Source organism: Diadema setosum, chromosome 4 (genome assembly GCF_964275005.1).
Source record: "Diadema setosum chromosome 4, eeDiaSeto1, whole genome shotgun sequence".
NCBI lineage: Eukaryota > Metazoa > Echinodermata > Echinoidea > Diadematoida > Diadematidae > Diadema > Diadema setosum.
In genome coordinates this window covers 30,447,949-30,457,527 of record NC_092688.1, presented here as the reverse complement: position 1 = coordinate 30,457,527, position 9,579 = coordinate 30,447,949, and positions in this window count along the sequence as shown.

Here is a 9,579-nt window from a genome sequence, read left to right as displayed (position 1 = left end):
ATCCAAATAAACCTAGTTCAAGGAAAGTGAACACTCAATGCATTTGTGGCAAACCTGTCATTTTAATATTTTGCCAGTTACGTGAAACTGTCATCACACATTGTCAAGACATTGTGCTATAGACCTATTCGGAGAACCATGTATTATGGTGGAGGCATACCAGTCGCCATAGCGACATTTCTAGTTCTGATTTAGTTTGTGCTTGTTCTGCTATAAAACTCATTTGAATATATTGCAATCAAAGCTGAGCTCAATAGATTTTTGTGTTTGCTGACCCCAGTCATCCCATTCAGATGCCTGGTTTTGTGTAGAGCAAAAGAGTCTGTGAGCCCATAAGCGCACGCTCTATTCATACCTTGCACCTGATCCATATTTTCATTGTTTGATGGCACATGTAGTTGACCATGGAAAGGGGATACATGCACCATTTGACTGCTTTCGCACAGGACGTGGATTACCAACCTGTCCGTTCTTTGTCAACGGACAAAAAAGAATCTCATTTGGGGGCATTAAAGGCACTCACAGAATTGCGGGCGGAACGGGTTAAATGTAAACCTTGTACTTGCAATCACTAAAGATTGTGTATGTCCCAGGCCAGGTGAACATGTAAATGATTTGAGAGACAAGTCATGGCATTACATCATTGCAGAGAATTTGTTTGATATGCTACTTGGAAAGGTGGTAAATAGCACATTATTGGAAGTCCTGTGATATTCCTAGTATATGTATACCACAAACATTTATTTTGACACACAGGTGAGCTTTGGCGATGTGAAATTTCACTGTACAATCATGAAATTTTTCTGTATGCATGCTAGTAAGCTAGATACAAGTACTTCTGCTTACACACTGAATATTGCATCAGATGTTGTACAAGTGTCAACATTTTTTGTTGATACCTGTCTGGCAGGGCAAAATACTTTACAATGATCAGCAAATTTATTCTCCCTAGCAAATCCTTTTTAATCACTTTTAATCATATTTAATAGTTCTTGGTAAACCTTATAATGGTCCAAACTCAGGGAGCATACCACACGGTAATGTAGATTGTTTGCTTTCTTGAAGCCAATTTTGAAGTGTAGCGTATCACACTAACTCATGTAATGTACATTGTAGTTGAATATACTTCAAAGAAGAAGAATTCTCAAGGTAATTGTACAGCATGGTATTGAAATAATTAAAAAGGACATTTCTTATAGCCTTATGTTGATAGAGCACTGCTTTTGTTGTACATTTTGAGCTAACTTCAACTGTCTGTGACAGTTTTGACATTCCTCAGTTTTAAATATAAAGTTACTATGTACTGTGCATTGCAAATGTTTATCAGATACACTTTGTAAATGGATTTTCCAGTAATACCAAGAGCGCACCTTGTCACAATTCTTAAACACCAGTGCATTTAGCAATCTTTTGTTTTTTTAAACATGTATGTGTGAATGATGAATAATGAATTTATGCTGATTAGAATGGCTACTGGGTTGTTCAGAATTCATGATGTGCTGATATGTAAAACAAAATCAAGAGTGATTTTGTCTGTATATTCAGGCGGCTTATAAATGTTCCATCATCATTCAATATGCAGATTTGTAAGCAAATATGTGGAGAGTAAGTATTGTAATTTAAATGTACATCTATTGAAACTGTGTGGCAATAAAATAACTCTACATGCATTAATAGAAAATTCTTGTATAAATGTAGTTCTTCATCTTAAATAACAGGCAAAATAGTCTATTTATTGTCACATTCATATTCACTGCAGACATTTTACTAGTGGTGTATCCTTCACTTGTATAATTTCTTGGAATCCAATCTGTGTCCAGTATCAGGCTGATATTACCTGCAAAGAAATCTACAAAGGGAAGTAGCAGCTCTCATGCACTGACTGACTGGCCAGCATGTTGCTGTGTATCTACATGTATTTAAATGGAATCCTCTGTCTTAAACAAGAAGAAATCAACACAAGGTATTCACATTTTGGAAGTATTATTCATATTTATTTTCACAAGGCAAGTACAGTCGAAATGAACTACAATAACAGAGAGAAATATGACACTGTACACATGTTAACTTTGCACATAAGAATAATGAAATAGTATAATCTAGTAGGCAAACCTCTCTACACCCAAGGCAAATTTCCAATTCATAGATTTGACACAAGATTGCTTTCATATAATTAACCTTGGACAAGGTAATGTAAACTTGTAACACAGAGATTGTGGGGGACTTCATTCTGCTCACCACCACAGCATCTGAAGAATTACATGGAACAGGAAAAATGTATCATGTCATGGACAGAATATGGATTAGGTTCAATTTAAATCACTCTAGAAATGACAGAGTGAAAGGGAAACAAGACTATCAATGTGGGTCCTTTTGAGTATCCAAACCAGTGGTAGTGATACCAATCAATGGACAATCCTATGCCATAATTCAAGATTGCCACCCTGAGAACTTTTATGCATTGTGTGAAAACAGGCCATTTGTGTACATCATCCTTGCCTTGTCTACCCACAATCAATGCAAGAAGCTCACAGGACGATTATTGCAACACATCCTAAACCATCCATGGCTGGTTTCATACCTCTGCTACTGTTCTCACTGCTACCAAGACACAAGATGAAAATTGATTTAATAAAAATGACAACAGCATTCCATTTCACTGCCTTGGTGACAGAAAAAATAGTAAATTCCTCTATAAACATAGTTTGTGTCAGCAATAGAATCTCCCCAACAAATTTTCTGCCTTCATGCAAACAAAGATTTTTCCCTCTGAACTTTCAATGTCACTGCTTTGTTTTCATAAATAGAACAAAAATGAAAATATTAAAGAAAAAATAACATTCTATACTTTTTTTAAACACATCAATTTGACATAACTGTACTCTACTTCTTTTCTTTTCTTTTCTTTTCTTGTTTGTCGGATGCAAACAGCATATTAAAATCACATTCATCAGCTGGATTTCCCAAATCATAAAGTGAAGTCTCAAAAGACAAAAGGTGTAGGTATGACAATGCTCTTTTAATATATTGCAATATTTCAAATAGCATCCAGTACATCTTCCTTCTGACACTGACAGTTCCTGCCAACTTTCACTTTTGCAATATCACACATCGAAAAGTAGGCTCTGCTTACACTGCATTCTAGCAATGTTGCAATAGTGTTTTGTCAGGATATTAACATATGCCTTGAGAATCCTGTCTGCTTTTATGCTGAATGCATCACAGTAGCATTCATTCTAGGTTTGGCAATGTCAGTAGACAGAAAAAACATGTTCTATCATGGGATTGTCGTACGTGGGTGACTGCATTTTTACTCCACTTATTCAGTGAAGTAGCTTTCCTTTCTTGACATGCTCTTCTAAAATTGTATTCTTCATCACCAAAATGTAAATACAATGTAGACTGGAATTTTCAGAGTTGTATCAGGGAGTTGGGAGAGTACCAAAACACTTAGTTATCCCAGTTAATGGATGGATCAGAAAGAGTTTGAAATGCACAAGTGCACAATTATTGATATTTTCTGAATCTTCCTTTATTAACCTTCCTATGTAACTTGCACATGTCATTCAAGAATTGTGACAAGACTTCAAATCAATGAATTCTTGCATATTTTTTTTAAAATAATTTTTTATGTTTTTTTTAATGGCAACTGATTGTCAAATTGCCATACATTGTACATTGATGTAAATTATAATGGTGATGTAGGGCAATTTGTCAACCTGTTGCAAAATGGGAAAATTGGTTTTAGTACATGTCATAAAACTTGCTAGCACTGCATTTCATGTTTCTGTCTGTATACTTACAGATCAAGCCCCAACCAATGTCTACATAAAAAAAAAAAAAAAAAAAACACCATTGTAAAGGTTCCCTCACAATACTGCACCTAGGTACAGTGTAATTAGAGATGAGTTAGTAGTAACCCCAGTCTGCACTTGTGACGGACAATGTAAATTTATAACACACAATGTCAATACATAACCTCAACGATTACATTCTTGCCACAAGTCTGAAAGCTCAAAAAATATTTTGCAAACATTGCCATATGCATAAGAACTAAAGGAAAACACTGAAAGTGAGTGACAAAAATACACCTAAGAGTATCTAAACTTTCCAAATCAATTGCAGTGAGGGTGAATTCATCGGGACTGTACAAAGTCACATACAGCAATTACAGTCTGTCAAAATGTTCACATCTAGTCCTATGATACACTTGACCCTGCCCCGTCATTTTTTGTTTTCTGTACAGCATAAAAAATATGTCTACCATACCAAAGATGGCAATCACGATACACCATATTCTGTACATGGAACACACAGAAAAGTCAAGTGGGAAATGAATGTGATATGCATGTGTCTCAATACAAGGAAATATCTCGACTATAGATTACCAATTTACATGTGAATTTTACCACAATTTTGTGTGTAAAGGAGTTGATTGAATGACAAAAAAAAAGCAAACCAAAAAAAAAAGAAAATAAGGAAGTAAATTGTTTCAAATTCCAGACAACAGATAAATCATCACCACCACCATCAGTACTCCAGACAAGGCCAGTAATAGTTTAAACTGTAAGTTTACCAGTGATTTGTCACAAGAAAACTAGTTGTGCATGACCAAGTCCATGCTGATGAGTGTGGATGCGAACTGACAAATATCAGTGCAGTAGAGGAGAGTTTGGAGTAAAAATAGAAACAAATTCTCCATTCCAATTCCAAAGCATCAAATTTATCTGCTTGGAAATTTATAAAACAGATGATCACGTTACTTATAATTAATTCAAATGCTAATGACGTTGGCTGGTCGTCATGAATTCTGGAGACGAAGAATAGCACGCAATATTTAGATACAGAAATTCATTTCAAGGGTGCAATTACATCGTCAGTGTCTGGTGGTACAGACTACAAGTCCTGGCGTGAGATCTTGTGCAGTGTTTTCTCAGAATTTTGTGCCAGGCCAGAGATGCAACGACATTGGGCATCATGTTCTTATTGAGAATGTCATAATGCAGATACATCATTCAGCCTCAAGGTGGGAAATTACAGGTGGCCATGACTCACACTGTGTGAGCCTGTATGCAGCACAAATACACATTAAACGGCCACATGATCTAGTCTTTCAAAAATGAAACAAAGGTAAGCTATGTCAAGCAAGGATTTTTTTGATAGAACCTAAAAGACGGAGTGAAACATTCTGGCCTACAGTCTGGAGGTTAGACTAGGTGCTAGACTTGATTCAATGCTTTCTCACTTTCTGTGCAGCTGTCATACACCAAGTGTCGGTGTATAAATGAGTGATCTATGCAGAGGCTACATCGAGTGGTGGTACCCACTGATCTTTATGAGAAATACCTGGATATCTCATTGGCCGATTCATGCTGTACAAACAATTGATGTTGCCGCGCCGCCATATTACTGACAATACCATGCACACACTTTCCAGCAGAGACTGTAACCAAGATCACACGATATTGTGAGCTCCATGCACACACAAAAGTATCACATGTACGGTCAATATGAGTGGTAAGATGGCGGCACAGTGGCTTCAAAGTGATTGGTTAATAAGATATCCAGATACATCATATAGAGATTAGTGGGTGGTACCATGTCTGGGTACATTCAACATCTTTTTGTGACAGACCAACTTTGGCAAACTAAATCTATTTATAATCTCTTTCTAAACAAAAACAGGGGCTGATGTCTCAAGCTATATAAATGCATTTTAGTATAAAATGATGAATCAAACATTGTTCTTTCTCAACTTCCAACATAATATATATCATACACTTGTAATATATATATAAACACTTATTGTACATTCATAAAGTATCAAATGGCATCTATTGTGCATTGTACAAATTCAGAATTACTTGCAAAATACTCTCTTTATCATTTTTGTTTAGTTTTTCAATCCTGTCTCAAAACATGATTATCACAGTGATATTCCATTCACAAGCAGACTTGTTGTTCCAATGATAAATCTTACAAAATATCTTGCCAGATAATACACACAGTAATCCTACATAATACATACATCAATACTACATACGAGATACATGTATACAGTAGATGTGATACCGTAAGAAGTTGAAACACACAGTGGGAAACTCGATGAGGGTCTACACACACTCAAACACACACATAAACATAACAATCATCATGATAATGAAGCACAAATATAATCTCACAAATATCTGGCTCCACAATGCTTTTGAACTACGAGCACGGCGTGAATCTGCATTATACATTTCTCGTATAGTCTTTGACCTGGTAGAATACAGATTTCAAGAGTTCCCATGGAAACAATGAACTTTAGATGGTGTGAATTTGACAATTCCCATTCAGTCTTCACAAGCACAAGAACATCGAAGGCTAGGTCTTGTCATTTACAGTCTTCACACCTTACATTAAAAAAACCCAAACTTTGTCATTAATTTTGAGGTTAACTGCCATACCATCTGTGCAACTATAAATTCACTGATTATGAGAAGCAACTCTTCAGTATATTAATCATTCAACTGCTACAGACCTAGCCCTAACTTTATTGAAGTTCTAACCATACACTAGTGATTACTTATGTGTCAAGAATAAATCATAGCATAGCATAGGAAGCCCGCAATATGAAAAAACACACACATACACAGAAAAAAAAAAATGCTTAAGAACCAGCTGAAAACCATTGTGTTGGTTAACTAACACAGAAATCGATGTGTGGGACAGCAAATTTCAAGAGATTATGTTCTACATGTAATATGTATTTAAATTATTCAGTGATTTGAGAGAAAAGTAAAGTTTAAAAACTGTAGCCTTAACCAATTTATATTTGATGTCCTGTACGAACAACAAAAAGCAACTGGGAAATTTGAAGCATTTTTGGTGTAATTTTGAATTCCTTTGAGTGGGCTCTTGCTCTCAGCTTCCAGGAAAATAGGCTAAAATTCCAGAAAAAGACATGGCAAGTTCTTTATTGTAGTGGAACACTTCTTGCACATTTTAAAACTTCACAGAAAAAAAGACCATGTCCTAAATGGTTGTTATATCACTAGTTTTTACTGATTTGCATATTTCTTTTGCTATCAAAAAAATCATGCCACCTTAAAGGCATAGTTTACCATTTGCAGATGAAAGCATTAGTGCTTTAAAATAGTTCTAAAATGTGAGTTAGGGATAGAAACAACCACTGTCAAAATTTGAATCCGTATAATCGATGTTAAGTGTTGTTAAATACACAAAATGTGAACAATAGTTATAATAAAAATGTTTCCAGACTAAACCGTATACAGTTACGGTTTACTGAGAAAAACCCTGATATCTCCTTATATTTTAGGTTTTATTGCAAATATTTAATATGGTAGGATGTTTTATGATACAACAGACCTACACATATGCATCAAATGTGATATCTTGAACATTTTTGAAATCACTGCTCCCAAAGGTAAACTGGACCTTTAATTGTTAATTCCTTCCTGTATTTTCACCTACATTGTAAAAGTTGATGCAAACGATTTTCTGTTCAGAGAAATATCAAACAATACATATCTTTGACTCGAAATTATAGCAGAAAATTCACAATGTGTGTTGAATACAAGCACAGGATAGAGGACAGTATTTCATGGCATATGTACCTGAAAAGCATGCATACTCAAAAAACAAACAAAAAAAACCAAAAAGCAATGCACTTGGTGCATTATGACTATGTACTTTCTACAAGGGTCAAGCATAGGAACCAATTACTCGTGAGGCAAACCACACAAAATGGCCATGAAATAAATACCAAGTTAAAACAAACATATACACATATGAGCCACAATTAGTACTTACAATGTGATTGAACAGCACTAGAAGCAATGATAGAGGAGGGGTTTTGATGGCATGTGGGGGGGGGGGGGGAGAGCTGACAGCATTTTCCAGGTAAATGGTATAAGGGAAAGGTTTTAAGCTGCCAGATTCATTCAAAAGCACTCCCTGTGCTATTATTAGATTAATATAAAGATACTTCTGCAACATCCCTCTCTATCTTCACTATCCAATAGCATTTAAGGACACTTCCTGTGATAAAAATACGATGTGTAGTGTTTGCATCACCTCAAGAAGTCCAAGATATTCACAATGTCATGTGATGATATAAGATTATGAAAAATATTCCAAGATTAGTTTTCTGTGTCACAAAGCCTACAATCAGATGGGTACAGAGCAAGTGATTCCATTCTGAATGATACTGACACAAAGTTGATGTAATCACATTGGAATCTGACATAACATTGATTTTACATTCTATGTGATTACGAACAAGCCAGAAATCACATTGATGGAATACTAAGCAGTGGCTGGAAAGTGAAGAATTGCATGAAACAGCAAAGAACAATTTATACAACTCTGTGGCTTGCCACTGCCTGGCAACACTTGTCCCACACACCAGGTCATCCTTCGTACATCCTGAAGTCTTGAATAAGTTGGCAAAGGGCTGCAGAAACTCATACACTTGCTAGTTGTCACACTGGACAATGTAATAGCAAGAGCTATATGTTGTATTTCTCTGATCTGGACAGGACTTGAAATTCAAGACTGCATAATGTAAAAAAGGGAACATGGTGAGCAAGGGAAAGAAACCAGCTGTGGCTAAATAAGCATGCAGAGGAATGGTATTTTGTTGGTCCAAAAACTTACAGAACAGAATGTAGTATTGTTTACTGGCAACTAATCAATGATTTAAGCAATTTGTAGGATAATTGTGCTTTTAATTCTCTCAAACTACATTATGGCCCACAGTCAAATATTACCAGCTTGATCTTTGCTAACCGGTATCCCATAATGATGAAAAGCACTTATTCAAATTTCTGATTAGATATTTCATATAAAATTCTATCCTTCCTTATGAATCAAGTCATCATTTTGAAGAGGTAGTTGGCCTAAAATTGCTCTGTATGTGAAGGGAACATTCCTCAAACAGACCAATCTGTACGACAATGGATGAAACACCTGTCGAGGGGAGTCTGTGAACTCTTTGATACTACAAATTGTAGCAACACATGTAACCAATTATACAAAAGCCAGTCAATTGTTAAGAATTGCTGGACACCTTAGCAAAGGCTTGGTTTCTAAGCCTCACTTTCTGTCTGATGCAAGAAGAAGAACACATGGGGGCAAACCTCTCTACTGCAATAGAGCTTACCAAATAAATAGCAATGCTACATTGCATGTTTACTCCTGCAAATATTTGTTTAATAGCAGAAAATAGCATATATAAGACAAACTTTCCATTTACAGTACTAAAAGAAGAACATTAGCAAATTAAACATTAATGCCATCAACAATCTGTCTGTTGTAAAAACCTTTGTAGAGATTATGTACCTGTATCATTTATAGTGATGCCTTTTGTGTGTCTTGAATCAAAACAATATGTCTTCACATGTAGATGCTTTATTTCCACCAACATAAACATGACACAGACTTTCTTGAAATCATGATATTCACTGGTTTTGTCGTTTCATCGAATTTGATGCAGCATGGCGTACATATGGTATATCTATATATTATTATATCATCTGCGTATAAAGCTAGCCGTTCAACCAAATGTTTGAGACA